At 46.9% G+C, this 17,613-nt stretch overlaps 1 pseudogene; it reads right to left on the bottom strand.

Annotated features, from left to right (window-relative positions):
• Positions 1-7,260: 7,260 nt before the first annotated feature.
• Positions 7,261-15,389, bottom strand: LOC125427693 (annotated as a pseudogene).
• Positions 15,390-17,613: the final 2,224 nt, after the last annotated feature.

The following is a 17,613-nucleotide window of genomic DNA, read 5'->3' as shown; positions in this document are numbered from 1 at the left end:
CGGCCACATGCGCAGGAGGCTGCCGCACTGCCTTCTGGGGCGCTACCCTGTTTCCCGCCCTGTGACAGGGCGGGAACCGGGAGCACCCCAGAAAAATCGGGACAGGTACAAAACCCCGCAGGACGCGGGACAGATTAGTGTAAGGCGGGACTGTCCCGCCAAAAGCGGGACGTTGGTCACCTTAGCCTAGGAGGATTTTACGTTTGCATTACAAAGTGATTTAGGCAAAACAGACATACTAAATCCTCCTTTGTGAAAAGATCCCTTGATTGCATCTTGAGGAGGAGCTCTCCTACAGCTGGTGTCAGGAGACCCGGGCTCAGAAATCAACCTCATAAAATGGCAAATTCAGAAATCACAACAAGATCAAGGTCACCCTGTTGTATTTGCTTGTGAATTTGGGGTCTTCAGTGCAAGTATTGAAATCATATATGAAAGCCAGTGTTAATGATTAGGAAGGTTTGAATCCACTTGCTTTAACAGGAAAACAGTGATGATAAAGATTTTGTTTTTCTTTGAAAAGGAAAAAACAGGAGGCCCTGCTACACGCCAGGAAGTATGCAGCTGTGATGTGGATGCGAGATACTTCATTGAGAGAGGATTTTACTGAAGCCGTCAAGTCAGGGCCTAAAATACAATGAAATGTATCCAGTTAAAAGGATGGAAAAACTTTGTGACTACAATCCTAATCCCTATCTGCATTGTAATGACAGCCATGCCTTGGCTAGACACTGTTTATTTATTTAGATATCTATATTTTGCTTTTCTCCCCAGTGGAGATCCAAAGCAGTTTATATTGTTCTCCCCTTCTCCCTTTAAACTGTGAGGTAGTTTAAGCTGAGAGAGAGCAGCCAGCCCAAGGTCACTCAATAAGCTTCAATGGCAGTGTGGGAATTCAAGGCCAGGACTTGTTCAACATTTTAAACACTGCACCATGCTGGTTCTCAGAAAGACAGCTGTGAATCACCCACCGGCTGCGGTTGCCTCTGGGGGTGGGATGGGTGGAGCCAAGGTGATCGCTTCCGCTTAACTGAGGGTGGAAGCGAAGCCCGGTCCAGGTTGGGCAAGGGCTGATGTCACCAGGAGGGGAGGGCGGATTGACCCATTAAAGGGGAAAGCCCGCCTTTGTTCTGGCCATGTGCTTCGGCCAGCCGGCGATTTGCCCACCCACCTCTCCCTGGGTTTATTCGGTTGTTGCATGTTTCTGTCATAGCTGTTCTGCGGTGTCGCATGGGTAATGATCTAGAAGTGCCGATGGCGGCAAGAGGCAACTGCCCTGCCGAACCGGCAAATGGGGATCACCTCTTGCCAGGAGTGTCCGCCCGGCAGAGCCCTTCAGCGGAGCCCTCCAATACAGGGCATCCGCCCGCTGGAGCTTCGCTATGAAGCAGACAGGCCAGATCAAGACCCATGCTACGCCTCACGCTTCTGTTTTGGTTGGCTAATAAAATGGCTATGGCCAAAATGTTTATCCCAGCAAAGAGTCCAGTGTGGTTATTGGAGAGGATTCACCCAGGTGGTTCCCACACTCGGAAGGCAAACAGTAGATGTGACTATTCATCCCTAGACAATTTACCTCATCTTTACATCCAGTCTTTCACCTGCTTTGTTAAGTGATCTGAGGATCCATGCGCACAAGAGCAATATTGTAATGTGTAAGATGATAACAAGAGCGGTGTTTGGGCCAGACCAAAGATCCATTGGCCCAGGCTATATCATACACTTTCCGGTCATTCCCTGTTATTACAGACATTCTAAAAATAATCTCGTAAGGAGACAGTGACCAGAGCAGTTCCTTGAATTCAACTAAGTTTAGAATTCCTAACCTGTGTATTGCCTTGGCTCACCATCAACTACTGGCTAGAAGAGTTCACAACGTATTTTAAAGACTGAAGGAATAAAACTTCAGGCCTCTAGCCTCAAAATTCTATCTACATTTGAAAATGCACAACCAGATGCCTCCCTGTTGATCTGGAAAGTCTAAGGGCAGCCCTCTTCTTTTCGCCAGAACTACTGCAAGACAGACAGAAGTTTGACTACCGAAAGATGAACAGAAATTCAGCATAATGGGGTAGCACTGGCGAGCAAAGCTTAAATGACAATGGGAGCCAACTACACCCAGTGTTGCCAACCTCAAGGTGTGGCCTGTAGATCTCCTGAAATTACAACTGAGCCCCAGGTAAGATTACCAGCCAAGGCTGGTCAGCTGATGTCCAGACTATGGATAACAGTTCCCCTGGAGAAAATACCTGCTTTGGAGGTTGACCTGTATGGCATTATACCCCACTGAGGTCTCTCCCCTCCCCAAATCACACTCTCCCTGGTTCCACCCCGAAATCTTTAGGGATTTCTCTATCCAGAGCTAGCAACTGTACACGTTACACAGTTCATGTTGCAGACTTGTGGACTGTCCAGTTCATGTAAACTTAGATGTGGCCATCAGTTTGCATGCAGCCTACTTACCTCAAAATTTCCCTTCACCAGGATTTAAAAGATACCTCATGAGCTTACTCGTCTGATGGAATGCGACCTATCTGGAGAAGGGCTGTGAGGGGAAAAAAACCCAGACATTTCCAATAATCGGATGGGGGAGTGGTATTTGTTTGAACTATGCTTTTTGGCAAATGGGGTAACTCAGGGCATTTCCGTACTTACCTTTGCTGCCCTTTGCTGCACGCTACTCTCAGCGCGCGGCATCTCTGGCGCATGCCCGGGCGTCCCCACGACCCCGCGGGGTCATCAAAAGGCACCGTTTCGAGGAGCGCCAGGGATGCCGCATGCTGAGGGATGCCGCATGCTGAGGGGGCGCGACAGCGGCAGCGTTGTGGGGAGTGCCGGGGGACCCCATGCTACTTAAGGAGAGTAGCGCAGGGCTTAAGGTAAGTGGGGAAAGGGCCTCAGGCACTTTACAATTTTACATGGGGATTTAAAAAATCTAATACATAGTAAACTGTCACTTCAAGTATGAGCCTATATGGTAGTCATAGGCCTGCACATCAATTCCTTCTGTTTGTTTCCTCCACACAGATAGTTTTTACATCCTCTGCTATAAATGAGGGCTTCTCTATCATTTCACTCTTGCTTAGGCTGACCAGCCGTCCCTCTTTTGGCGGGACCGTCACGCCTTTGGACAATTTGTCCCGCGTCCCGCGGGTTCTACAAATTGTCCCGATTTTTGGGAGGCTGCTGCACTGCCTCCCCAGCCATTGTGGAGCTTAAGCTTGCCGCCACGCCTCTGTCACAGGGGCTGCAAACTGCAAGCTCCAGAAGTCGCGCTTTCAGGCCCTACAAGACGTCAAGCCCGTCTCAGACACAAAGGTGACCATCTGGTCACCTTACTCTTGCTATAGAATTGTTCATTGGAAAACCTATGCCAAGCATCCTCGCTGGTGGCTTTCAAAAGGTAACATCATGCCTTACAGAAAAGAAATGAAATCCTGGTTGCCATTTGGGGATGTGGTTGCCTAGTAATCACAATGGTCCATTTCACGCAGCACGAAAAAGACATCTGTGGAACGTCTTAAAAAGAAGTGACTGCCTCTTTTCATTCCACACTCCAAAAATAAGGTGTTCAGGGTGTGCTTTCCCGACAGCAAGGGTGGCAGAGGGAAAAAGAAGCTGTTTCCTACCCAACTGTTTTGCTGTCTGGTCAGTTTCACCCTCAGCTTGTGTGCAGCTGAAGGGATTCTCCTGACTACCATTTGCTGAAGGCTGCCCCAAGATGTTTGCTCTGCAGGTTCTGATCCTTTTCAGCCCTAAAAGTACATAGTTGTACTCAACTGGTCCTGCCAATTCCAGCAGTATATAGTTTTCCTTTTTTTTATTTTGGAGGAGCTACCTTCATAGATACACAGACACACACGCCAAGAAAATCTTGGCTGTTGGGGAGGGATCCTCATTGAAAAGCATTGGAGACTGGCCGGAGGACAGGTTTATTGCCCATTGAGAAGCCACCAGAGAGAAAGGACTTTCTCCTGAATCACCCAGAAAAAGGAATGGGAGCATCTCAGAAGTCAAGTAATCCCAAAAGAGGGTCAGGAGAGTAATGCAAGTATTTTATGATAACCTCCTCCTTTAGAAATCTTATGACTGTAAAATAAACAGGAGTTTTGTGGCCCCTTAAAGACTAAAAAGTTTTCATTCTGGCATAATCTTTCATGGACTAGAAATCATTTTGTCATATACACGTAGGCCCCTCTTCACTAGGCGTTCTTATATAAGGTTCCTTATGAAAGAAAGGGGTTATAAATAGCAGCCATGAAACGACTAATAGGCCCCTTCCGCACACGCAAAATAATGCGTTTTCAAACCGCTTTCACAACTGTTTGCAAGTGGATTTTGCCTTTCCGCACAGCTTCAAAGAGCACTGAAAGCAGTTTGAAAGTGCATTATTCTGCATGTGCGGAATGAGCCTTAGTTCCACAAGAACACAGTATCCAAAAAAAATATTTTAAAATGTACTTGAACCCAATCATGGACTTTCCTGACTCCTGCTTCACTGTCATAAATAACTTCAAACATCCTTTCAAGCCACTGCTTTGCCCAAAGATCATTACCAAATTCACCATGGCCCATGACAGAATGACTTACTTCTAGGATCCCCAGTGGCCAACAGCTCCCAGAAGATGCAATAACCAGCTGGTATCTCCTCATCCTGAGTGGGACGTGTGCTTATCTGGAAGAAACTTTCCCCTGTATAAACAGGCCAATTCCTTCCTTGTTCCCCATCAGGAAACCTATGAGAGAAAGACAAGTTTATCAGTCAGGTCCAGATGCAAGAGGTAAACAGGGAGGGAGACAGAAAAGGGGGTGAGGGATAACCCAATTTTAGCTAAAGTGTTAGCATAACCCAGTGATGGCGAACCTATGGCACGGGTGCCAGAGGTGGCACTCAGAGCCCTCTCTGTGGGCACAAGCAAACAGTGTTCATCATGTGGGGGTGGGAATCACCCTCCACACACACACATCTAGGCTGGCTTGGGCGGCTGGGCCAAGCGATTATTAGCATTAAACCTAACACCTAGTTTCTTTGGGGAAGCAGTATGGAGTAACCCCTGTTAAACGCTGTTAAACCCCCACTTTGATTTTCATGCAAAGAACTAAAAAAAGCGCGCATCCTTTACCTGGCAGTAAGCCTCGGGTGGCTGGCAATGAGGCTTGCTTTAGAGTAAACCCTTCTAGGGTGCATTGATTCAATTCGCAGTTAGAAGTTTATGGTTGCTTCCAAAACAAAACCAACAACTGCACCTCTCAAGCTTACTCCTGAGTAGCATGCGCCTCTGAGCCAACCATTTTCCTCGAACTGAGCATAATTATCTGTTCGAGTTAGAATTGCCACATGTTGAGCACCCTTTGGCGATAAATAGAGTGGAGTTTTGGGTTACAGTTTGGGGCTTTCGGTCCTTCAAAGAGTTAGCCATCACTGGCATAACCGAGTTAAGCCAGCTTTAGTGAAGTGTATGTGGGTATAGGTACGTCCTCCCTCATTCATTTGAAGAAGTGGGTTGCAATCCCACAAAGTCTATGTGGTGCATGTCAAAACTTTTGCATCTTTAAGGTACCACCAATAACAGCTAATGATCAGGCTCCTTCTTTAGGGGTAGCACCCTAGTTACCAAAATATGTTCTCCAGGAACTTTTTTGGTTGAGGTGCCTTACTTGGTAACTTTCCAAACACCAGATGAACACAAGTTTATCTTTTAAGCTTTCAGTGGATGAGATATGTTTTCCTACTCCCCCATCCCCACACTTATAACTTTTAATTTTGATTGATTTATTGTTCTACCCTTGGTTCTGCACTGCTGTTGTTGTTCTTGCCAGAAATATCATATCTCGCTTAGGGCAAGCAAATAAATCATGCTCACCCCTCTCTGTGGAATAATAATGTCACGGAACAAGGGCACATAGCCAAAGCTCTTGGGTATTACATTGAACCCCAACAGAGATGGATTATCACAAGGGCCAGATCCAATACTTTCCCATCGGACATTACAAAGGGCAGTTACTTATCCATCCCTCTCCAGGATCGGGTTTGTCCACACTGTAAAAACCAAGTGGAGACTCGTGCTCACATTATTCTTGACTGTCCGAGATATGTGGGCATTAGGAATTTCTCTCCCAGGCTGGCCTTAGACAAATCTGAGAAGTGACTCTGGCTGTTCTTGTTGTGGAGCTTCTGTTAAACAACACAGATGGCCCGTGCTCTTGGAAAAAAAAGCAGCAAAATTTCTTTTTACAAGTGACAGCGACTTTCACAAGTAGCGATTATGCTATGTATCTTCCTGTTCGCGCTTTGAATGCACTTGATTTGTATTTCAAAAATGTCTGGCAATGCTCAGAACAGTAATGGCTTAACCTTTTGACATTCTGAGGCCAATTATTGCAACCCAAACCCCACTTATTTATCGCAGTGTCAACCCGCAATTTAACCTGAATGCTGAGGTTTTTTAGTTTAGAAACCGTTGGCTCCCTCTTCCTCCTCCCCACTTGCTTGAGCAGCCTGCTCTTAGCCTTCCAGAATGTCCCGCACATCGCCTGCCTCTCTGCATCTCACTCATATAGCTACTCAGGCGGCAGCCATCCGGAAATCCAGGCACCTGGCTCAGCCAGCGTCCTCCCCTGCTCGCAGCGTGCCATGACGCCGTGGTCTCCAGTGGCCCAGACCAGCCCTGAATGTATTATTGTGGGGTAATTTTCCTCGTCCCCACGCATGATCGAACTCTTGTGTTTTAGCGTGCTCCACAGAGAGGGCTTCGAGTGCCACCTCTGGCACCCGTGCCATAGGTTCGCCATCACTGCTCTAGAACCTATTTTTAAATGCCAAATAAAGGTTGTTGTTGTTATGTTGTTGTTATGTTATGTTGTTGTTCTTGCTTTAACTTGTGTTGTTGTTTGCCATGGAAGCATTAGCTACAAAGCAGGACAAAAAGGTCTTAATTAATAAAAATATTAATTAGTAATAAGGTAATGCAAGCCAAGTCAAAAGATATGGAACAGGAAGAGAGATCAGCGCTAAAACTGGAATCGTTCTGCTCATGGAGAGAGTGAGAGGCAGAAGGGAGAAAGGGATAAAAAAAATGGGGTAGAATTGGAAAAAGTCTTTTGAGTCTTGACAGAGCTCTCCCCAATACCGCTTTAACCTTTTGGCTCGGTTCGCTCAGCTGGTGGGTATGTAATTGTTGGCTTCCTGCCCCAGACAGTGGGTCACCAAAAAGATAAAGAGCAGCTCAACACAGTAGGGTACCACGATCCAATCGAATTTTAGCGGAGATGAAAGAAGCGGGCGTGGCTGAAAGGAGCCTTTAACAAAGGGCTTCCAGTTTCTATCATTACGTTGGCCACCATAGCCACTGGGCACAAGAACAGATAGTCCCCTGAAGCTCTAACCAAAGCATTTCGATACTGCGCCTCCCCTTGCTCCTCCCCTTGCTCCCCCTGACTGTAGATGATGTCAATCATCTCAACTGTGCTATCAGAAGCATCTGGAAGCAAGAGATGGAGACCCTCCAGTAGTTGTTGACGGTTGATCAGACTGTCATTGTAGAGGCTAAAACCAGGAGCGCCCGCTGAGAGGAACAGGGAACCCTCCGTGGAAGTGAAGCCCGTCAGGACAGGTTTAGCTGGGAAATGCTCAGCCTCCAAGAGTTTCCGAGGGGCACCTGGAAGGAATTCTCCATCTGTCGTTGGCACAAAGACAGTATCTAACAAAACCTTCTGTCTTAGGTCGGCCCAATTTTGCAGGCTATGGTTTTCTCTGCAGGCAGCTCACAATGATTCTGTTGCTGTTTCCACTGCAGCCAAGTAACTGGCCCAGGGTCTTCCCTCTCACCTGGGTCTCCTTGGGGTTCACCCAAGCCCAGGGGGAAATGGAGGCTCCGCTTTGTAAAGTGGCCTGAGCAAATAAATCCTGGCTCACTGGGGAGAGAAGATGGAAACCAACAGATGCAGCCCCCGCGCTTTGTCCACCTAGGGTTATCCGAGTTGGATCTCCACCAAAGGCAGCCATGTTCTCCTTCAACCAGCTCAATGCCAGATGTTTGGTCCTGACGTGTTTCCGGGCTTCCCTGGAGCTTGGGGTAAGTGAGAGAAAACCCAAAGCACTTAAACGGTAGTTCATGGAAGCCACAATGATGTTCTCAGTTGCAGCCAAGTAGCTTCTGTCAAGGGAACCGCTCCCACTAAGAAAACCACCTCCATGGATCCAGACAAGAACGGAGGCTGGGGCAGAAGGCCGGGGATGAGGCACCCAGATGTTGAGGAAAAGGCAGTCTTCAGAGGTAAAAGTACAGAGTAGACTCTGATTCGAATATGGCCGTGGCGGCTGGAAGGGTCTAGACTCTGCTGAAGTAGCAGGAATGGCCAAAGCTGGTGTAGCCTTCTGTAAGATGTGCAGCTCCAAAGGCTGGTGAGGACGGGCTTCAGAACTGGCAGGGTCCTCAGGAGGAGTTCAGCATAAGGGATGCCCAGGAAAGCTGTCACCATGCCAGACGATGTTGTGAGGTGCCTGCCTTGGACTGGGCCGCTGCTAGTGACCACCATGGTATCGTCCCCAGAAGCGGGAGTGGAGCTCAGCAGGAACAGAACAAGCAGGCGTAAAAGTACTTGGTGTAAACCAGATGTCATGGCAGCTGTAAAGGAATTAGCCCCAATAAGTTATAGGGGATGAAATATGGTTCATGGCTTGGGGCTTCCTGTGTGTCTTGCTATCCATGATAAGTTTAAATTATATCGGAGTAAGAACATAAGAACATAAGAACAAGCCTGCTGGATCAGACCAGAGTCCATCTAGTCCAGCTCTCTGCACCATGCAGTGGCCCACCCGAATTGCGTGAGAGCTTCAAGTGCAGGAGAGGTGAAAGCAATGGCCTTCTGCTGCTGCTGCTCCCTGAGCACCTGGTCTGCTAAGGCATTTGCAATCTGAGTATCAAGGTAAGATCAAGATTGGTAGCCATGAACCGACTCTCCTCCATAAATCTGTCCCAGCCCTTTTTAAAGAAGCTATCCAGGTAAGTGGCCATCCACCGCCTCCTGTGGCATATTCCAAACACCAATCACACGTTGTGTGAAGAAGTGTTTCCTTTTATTAGTCTAATTCTTCCCCCCAGCATTTTCAATGAGGTGTTTTAAAAGGGGACTTGTGACCCTATCTCAAGCTTCCTTCTGCCTGTGGAGTCAACTCCAGGTTGCTGGAGATTTTAGGGGCGGAGCCTGGAGAGGGATGGGTTTGTGGGAGCGGAGGGACCTCAATGGGATATAATGTCATAGACCCTAGCCAGCCATTTTCTCTAAGGCAGGGGTCTGAAACCTGCGACAATCTAGATGTTCATGGGCTAGAATTGGCCATGCTGGCAGGGGCTGATGGGATTTGTAGTTCATGAACATCTGGAGAGCCGCAGGTTGCAGACCCCTGCTCTAGGGAAACTGATCTCTACAGTTGTAATTCGGGGAGATGTCCAGGCCCCACCTGGAGGTTAACATGCCAGACAAGCACCTGTATGACGAATGGTATTACTGTACCAATGTCTCCAATATTCAATTTACATACACTTACATTGTAAATAAGCTTTTATACTGTGTAACATAAACAATATCTGCACAGGTTTATCACTGTATGATAGTTTACACAAAGAAACATAAACCAAATAGTCCCTTTACAAAGGGCTTACAACAACCAATTAACACTGAACAATATCCACATGGGCTGTCATTCCCAGTTGTTGGATGACTTCGTGATACCTTCACAATGGGTCACTTTTCTGTGTAATATTGAGAAATAATTAAAACACTTTTCAGAAACATTGTAATATTGTTTGTAAAGGGACTATTTCATTTATGTTTCTTTGTGTAAACTATCACACAGTCATATGCCTCTGTCGATATCGTTTAAGCGACACTGTATAGTAGCTTATTTATAATTTCGTATTTAAGTAATACGTATATTGAATATGATAAATTTGATAGTTGCATTGATATTTTCATTAGCCATAACGGGTGCTTGTTATTTAGATATTAACCTTTGAGTAACTCCACTCCACCTCTTCATTATAGTTGACCCACACCTGGAGAGTCCTGCCAATCCTCAGAAGGATTGACTCTGAGCCCCCTAAGACAATGACTGGCTTATCAAGGAAGGAGTTACAGTATGATGGACTTTTAGAAGAGATCTGGCAAGCTGACCCAACCCAGGTACAACTATGGGCCTTCCCCACTTACCTTAAGCCCAGCTGCATCTCCAAAAAAAAAAAGTAGCTGCTGAGATGCAACTCCCTGACCTATTGAGGCGACGCAGTGTAACCACTCCCCCGGCACGCTGCTGCTATTCTTCCACTCAGCTGTCGCGGCATCCCTGGTGCTCTTGAAGCGGCATCTTGCTTGATGACCCCGCTGCAGAGCTGAATGATCGAGGATGCCGAGGCCTTTGCTCAGGGATAAGGAAGGAAGCGCTGGCATAGGATTAGTAAGTGGGGAAAAGGCCCCTATAAGACACCATGGTTATTGGGACGTAATCAATACTGTGGTCTTGGCTAGTGGTTCCAGAAGTACTCCAGAAGGTAAGATGCAGGGCTACCTTAACAATTACTAAGAATTCACTCTCCCTCAATCCCCAGGTCCACCTGTACACGTGGTATTCCATCTCCTGTCGACCTTACCTGCCATGGATTATCCATATGTCACCTTTGAGCATGCTGACAGTAACAACAAAATGTGTAAAAACATAAAGATTCTTCTTGGAAAGTGTGGGTTTTTTGTTTCTACCACAGTGGGGACCTAGGTTAATTGAAAGAATAACTGATAGGATGTAAGATATGAAAGGTTTAGAACCACTGATCTAGGCCACAGCTGCCATACTTCCCTTCATACCAAAGATTCTTTGTCCTGGCTCTCATTCAAACAAGCCAATCAGATTTTTCAGAGCCAGGTCTGGTTCAAATGAACCAATCAAGCCTCTTACAGATCTGCAGTCCCTCCCTTCCTTTTCTGATTGGAGGAAAGGCAAGAAGTCACTCCACCTTGCCCTCTTACATCAATCACTAAGCCAGATGTTAAGTCCAACTTTCTTTCCCAACCTTCCCTGGCAAAGCCTGGCTAAAATCAGCTTTTTGTTTTTCTGTTCTGTTGTTCTCACATATAAGGACAATGTCTTTCCCTCCCCTGCTCTGCCCTCGCTTAGGTACATTCATGAAAGCGGGGGGTCCACACCGCTCTGTGGAGGTAACTACTGAGTGAATGCTGGAGTGAGTGTTTGTGTAGTGTAGTGATGGCGAACCTTTGGCACTCCTGATGTTATGGACTACAATTCCCATCAGCCCCTGCCAGTTGGCCATGCTGGCAGGGGCTGATCACTGAAGATCCACTTAACACACATCTGAGAGATATAAGTTTACCATAAATGCTATCCAGATTCAATTCTTCACTCTGCCATAGAAGCTTGCTGGATGCTAGGATTGTTACACATGCAGTCAGGACAGTCAGGGCCGGGGGAGGCAGGGGGAGGACACACAGGGCCACCATCAGTGAAGTATGACATCATTTCCAGGAAAACTCAGCAATGATGTCATACCTTTTGAGGAATCGCCAGATCACTAAAGAAGACTGGCATCACTTCCAGGGTTTCCCCAGAAGTGATGTCACACTATCACTGTCAGCTTTTAAAAAACATTATCTTTTCCTGTTGGCCACAGAGAAGTGGTAGGGAAAAAAGGAGCCAGGAGTGGGAAAATGGCAGCCTGACTGGGTGCCCTTGGCCTAGTTAGACTCTTTCAGCCTAGCCTACCTCACTGAGCCAACATGAGGATATGATGGAGAGAAGAGTATGTAAGCCACTTTGGGTCTTCATTGGAGGGAAAGGTGGGGTATAAAGTATACTGAGGGTCTATTCAGTGGTGGCGAACTTTTGGCACTCCAGATGTTATGGACTACAATTCCCATCAGCCCCTGCCAGTATGTGAATTGAAGTTCGCCACCACGGAGTCTATGTAAATTATTTTGTGCTGAAATGAACTGAAATATTGCTCTGACTGCTTGTCAGTGACAATGACTCTCCTTAATATGCTACCTCTGATTATTGCAGTTTATTACAGCCTTTGATTTCTTTTCTAAGCCTGCTTTGGAGCTTCATCACTTTCCATTTCATCTCCAAATCTCTGGGCATACAAGAATCATTCACCTCCATCTAAGCTTGGATCCGAGTCCTATTCAGACAGACAAGGAAGTTGGCATGTTTTGCCCTAAGCACATTTGTTAGCAGTCAGGTCTAGATCTTTAGCCTATGTTAGATGTAATACATAATCTCACCTGAGTTGTGGGCTGTCACCTGTTCCTGAGCAAGTGATGCCCAATTTGGATGAAGGCACATGGAGAAGGGGCTTCAACTTTCCCCCAGATGCCACTTTCCCAGCCTGAAACAATCACAGGCTTATTGTACTTTTTCCACCAAAAGATCTAAGTAGAATTGTGCCTTCCTTGCATACATGCTGGACTATATGTTTGTTTAGAACACTCGGCAGGTCCTAGGTACTTACCTAGTTCTGCTAAACTAGGACCCAAACAGAGCATTCTAAAAGAAAGACAGTCCTGCATGTGTGGGAAGAAGGTACAGTTCTATTTAAATCTTGTATTATATTTTAACTTTCCCCTGCCTGTATACGTTTATTTGTACACTGCCCTGAGCCCTCCGGGGGAGGGCGGTATAAAAACCCAATGATAAATAAATAAAATAAAAGGCAAAATTGGTGAATTGGTCCAGGCTGCTGTAATGCAGTCTAGGGTACATTGGTCTCCCCTCAAAATCAACTTGGAAATTTCATCTCATCCAGAATGCAGTGACTCAACTATTAGCAGGCATTAAGTGGAGCGTGCATATTACTCCCAGTCTGCAGATGCTCCATTGTCTGCCTATTTATTACTGGTGCTTTATCTATTGTGGCTCCTTTTGGACTTAATGGTGCAGGGCTTTTCCCTCTTGGACAGTGGTCCATGGGCAGGAGCTACTAAACTGGGGAAAGGAGGGGGAAGGGGAGGGGACCTGTCATCTGATCAGGGCCCACCCATCCTGGGGGAAAGTATAGGAGGGGGGAGGGAGCCCATCATCTGGTTGTGGCTAACCCACCCTGGGGTAGGGGACAAAGAGGTGTGGGAGGGGACCCATCATCCGGTCAAGGGAGCCCAGCCTGGGGGAGAAAGGTTAGGAGGGGAAAGGGAACCACAGACGCAGACTTCCACTTCAGACGCAGACTTCCACCCTAATGACTCCTCAGTTTCTAATTCGGCCCTGAGCCAATTCAAATCCCTGAAATCAGGAAAGGCAGATGCAATAACTCACCAGTTGTGCCCATGATGCAGTTGGGGGGGCTTGAACTTCTCAATAAACACAGTCCACAGTTAGGAAGGGTTGGGACCTGCCAAATTACCCTCTGTTCGGTGACTACTGGTTTAGGATCAAACTCCGCATGAGCTATATTCTGAAGTTAGTTGCTGAATCTACTGATAGCAGTGAATGAGCCATATAATGACTTGTGACTTAGTGGAACTGCAAGTCAAGGCTGAAGGCTCAGGGGAAAAAAACACCTTGTTGGGTTAAAGTCCAAACAATTTCTTAGATAAAAAGACTTTTCAATTGCTGAACGTTCTCTTACTTCCATCCTATAGTTCAGCATTTTACTATCACTGATAATGATTAGAGATAACTCGCTGAAACACTGAGGATGGGCCGGGCTGTTTTGAGAGCTTAGCCTCGGGCTCCATGTTCAGGACAGAGTTTAGCCCTACAAAGAGAGCCAATATGCTGTATTTAGGATGCCTGAGAAAGAATGTTTTGGATCCCCCACACTGCTGTATAACTCACAAATTTTATTCAACTCCTTGGAGTATGGGTGGGATACATACAGGGTCACCAAGAGGGGGGGCTAAGGATATACAATTCAGGGGGTTGTTCACCTTGGGACCCAATTAGGCATGCCTTTTGCTCACTTAGGCCTAGCAGCCCTAGGGCAATGGCGTTCCTGCCCAGGAACATGGGGCCAACCCATGTCTCAGGATGCATGCCATCTATTAGTCATGTGTGGGGGGGGTGCAAAGATGGGAGAGGAGTCCAGCCTCCCTGAGGGAGGTAACTCTGACAAAGAACGGAGCCAAAACAGCCTAGCCCAGGGGTAGGGAACCTGCGGCTCTCCAGATGTTCAGGAACTACAATTCCCATCAGCCTCTGTCAGCATCGGGCCAATTCGGGCTTCATGCTTCGGTAGAAACTGATAGGAAATTAACAGACCTGAATTTATCTGAGAGGCTGGGAGTTCCTGCTGGCCTAGCCGAAAAGGCTTACTTTTCGAAGTGGCTGCCGGCAAAATTAAAGTCAGTGGGGGTGGGTTAGTGCCTTGGACTATGTTTTCAAGTTATGGTGATCACTGGTAATTTGCATATTTAGCAAAGGCTCATGGGTATGTTGTTGAAAGGCTCACCATAACTTGAAGGCATAGTCAAAGGTGCTGACCTAGGAAATCAGGATCGTGGCCCCGTCACCCTGCTTTTAGCAGGCCCAGTCTTTTCAAGTTATTGTTGAAATGCTCACCATAACTGGAAAAGATAGTTTAAGACAGGACTTGGTCTGCTCAAAGCAGGAGGATGGGGCCATGTTCCTGATCTCCAGGCAGACCAGGGGACGGGACTAAGGGAGGTCCAATTCCGCTACTCAGGTGTGAGGCAGGAGCAGAACCACCCCAGGCTCATAATGAGGGCTGGGGTTGCCCCCAGGGGGGCGCCTGGAGGAGGCTTTGTCTCGGGGTGCCGTTTGGACCCCATATGCCTCTGCCCTCAGGCCTGTGGAGCTGTGCAAGTCATATGATGTCATACAATGTTTGGCTCAAGTCTGTATGTTGAGGGAGAATCTTTGGCCATTTGTGCAGATGTGATCTCCTTCACTTTCAGTTTACATTACCTTGGGGTTTGATTTGCATTTATGCACATTTCTCCCTGTTTTCACTGACCCCGCTTTAGGGCTGAGCATTCCCACATTTTCCGAATGTTCTGTAAATACAACCTTTTTTGACTTTGGAGGGAAAGCAAAGAAGATCTAAGAACATAAAAACATAAGAACAGCTCTGCTGGGATCACCAGAGTTCATCTAGTCCAGCACTCGCTACCTGCCAGTCAGCCCACCACAGGGTGTCTTTGGGAGCTCACGTGCAGGATGTGAAAGCAATGGCCTTCTGCTGCTGCTGCTGCAGCACTGCTGCTGCTGCTGCTGCTGCTCCCGAGCACCTGGTCCACTAAGGCAGCATAGATTTCTGTGCATAAACATTTCCCTGGGGTTTCTTGTTCCACCTCCAGCCTTCCCTTGCCCACACTATTGCAGTTTCTCCCACTCCACAACTTACCTCCTCCACCCTGTCCATTTTGGGCAATCATAAAGTTTTGGAGGCTCCCCTGGTGGATTGTCTTTTCTTTTCTTTTTTCAATTTTGGTGCCATTGACCGATGGTGCAGTGAACCATGTAAAGTTGACAAGCCCCATGTATTATTTTACCTGGGACTGCAATCATGAAGCGTTTTTTCCAGCCATCCCCCACGCACCATCTTTCCCTTTGCCCCCCTGAGCAGAAGCTTCAGAGACCAGACAATCCACACCTCTCTGTGTGCTCCCAGTTGGCTTGATTTTTAAAAATCCGTGTCTGTGAACTATAAATAGACCAGACAACACACACACACACACACACACACACACACACACACACACACACACAGCTAGCAGGCAGCCTCCCAAAATGCAGGCTAATTTGCAAAATGTTGTATCAGCCCAGACAGAAGGGAAGGGAAAAAATGCAGGGGGAAAAAATAAGGATTCAAATAGAAAGTTTACACATTGTGCCAGAAGTGAGATAACTGCGCACAGATACCGATCGCTGCCCCTGTGCCCACCTCCTTGCATCTCCTGCTGGTTGTCAGGAAGGGCCTGCCAATTTGAGTGGTGCCGGGCTGGGAGGAATTTGCGTAGGGGAGGGAGCTCTCTGGGGTGGCCACCCTCTAAGTTGCCATTTTCTGTGGGGAAACTAATCTTTATAGTCTGGAAATCAGTTGTGATTCTGGGAGTACTGCAGAGTCTGCTTAACAAATGGACAGATAACGATTGTCGCGTTTCTTGAGCAGTTCTTCCTCTTTTTTTCTAATCTTGGAGGAACCGGTTTGATTCCCAGCTCCCACGCTTCTGAGCCGGTGGAGGCTTTATCTGGGAATTCAGATTAGCCTGTGCACTCCCCACACACGCCAGCTGCGACCTGGGCTAGTCACAGCTCGGGAGTTTCCTCTCAGCTCCCTGCACCCACCTCACAGGGTGTTTGCCGTGAGGGGGAAGGGCAAGGAGATTGTCAGCCCCTTTGAGTCTCCTGTAGAGAGAAAGAGGGATATAAATCCCAACTTCTCTTTCTTTCTTCTTTCTTTCTTCTTTCTTCTTCTTCTTTCTTCTTCTTTCTTCTTCTTCTTTCTTCTTCTTCTTCTTCTCAGAAAAATCACCTCACTGACTGAAAGTAGTTGTTTTGTGTGGTGTCAGCCTGATCAAGGGCAAATTGGGAGAAGGCTGCGGCCTTGGGACATGAAGCAATCTATACTGAGGGGACCCACTGCGTAATCAGGGCTGTTCATCCTCAGAACAATGAACTTTAGTGTAAACAAAAAGACGGTTTCTGCATCTTGCTATACTGTAACAAGTTTGATCTAGCATGGCATGAAACGGCTTTACACTCGGTCAGATCCTTGTGGCCAAATTAAAGGTGTGCAGAATGGCCTTTCAAAGGAAAGGAGAGCCCAAATGGGTTCTCACCCTGGGAAGAAGAAGGGCTCTTGTCTCCCCACCACACCGCCCCCACTCACCACACAACTTTTTCCCATGCTAAAACGGCACTGGAGAATAGGGATACCAGCCTCCATGTTGAGCGTAGAGATCCCCCAGAATTACAGCTCATCTCCAGACTACAGAGATTAAGAGTTGGTTTTTATACCCCGCTTTTCTCGACTTTAAGAAGGCTCAAAGTGGCTTACAGTTGCTGAGCGACTGAGTCGTGAGCCTTCCTCTATGTAGGCACAATGTAGACTCCAGCAGATTCTTCATCTCTTCCTGATGGCCTGAGCAGCAGCAATTGGAAAATATTCCCCTCAGACTGAGTCTGGGCAAGACATAATATCTGAGTCAAGTGGCTGTAATCCTAGTCCTATCTCACTGCTTATTAAGCGTGTTTGTCCTATTTGATTGCACTGATTTACACTGTGTAATCTGCCTTGAGCCTTTGTGAGAAAAAGCCAGATTATAATACAAAAAACAAGTAAACTCACCCTGTTGCAAGATAAACTCTGGAGTGAGTGGGGCATATATATTACCCTGAAATCCTTGGAGAAGGAACAAAATGCAAGGGAGGACAGTAACTTTGATTGTGCATGATAACCCAATCATCCATTATTATTTTCGTTTGTATATTACCCAAAGTCAATTGATTTCAGAGGGCTGGAATAACTCTGCATAGGATTGCAGCTTTAGGCAGCAATCCATGGTGTCAGAGTATGAACATTTATTATTATTATTATTATTATTATTACACATAACAACACAGCACAAGTTTATACACACACA

This window comes from Sphaerodactylus townsendi, linkage group LG03 (genome assembly GCF_021028975.2).
Source record: "Sphaerodactylus townsendi isolate TG3544 linkage group LG03, MPM_Stown_v2.3, whole genome shotgun sequence".
NCBI lineage: Eukaryota > Metazoa > Chordata > Lepidosauria > Squamata > Sphaerodactylidae > Sphaerodactylus > Sphaerodactylus townsendi.
This window is presented reverse-complemented; position numbering and strand designations above follow the sequence as displayed.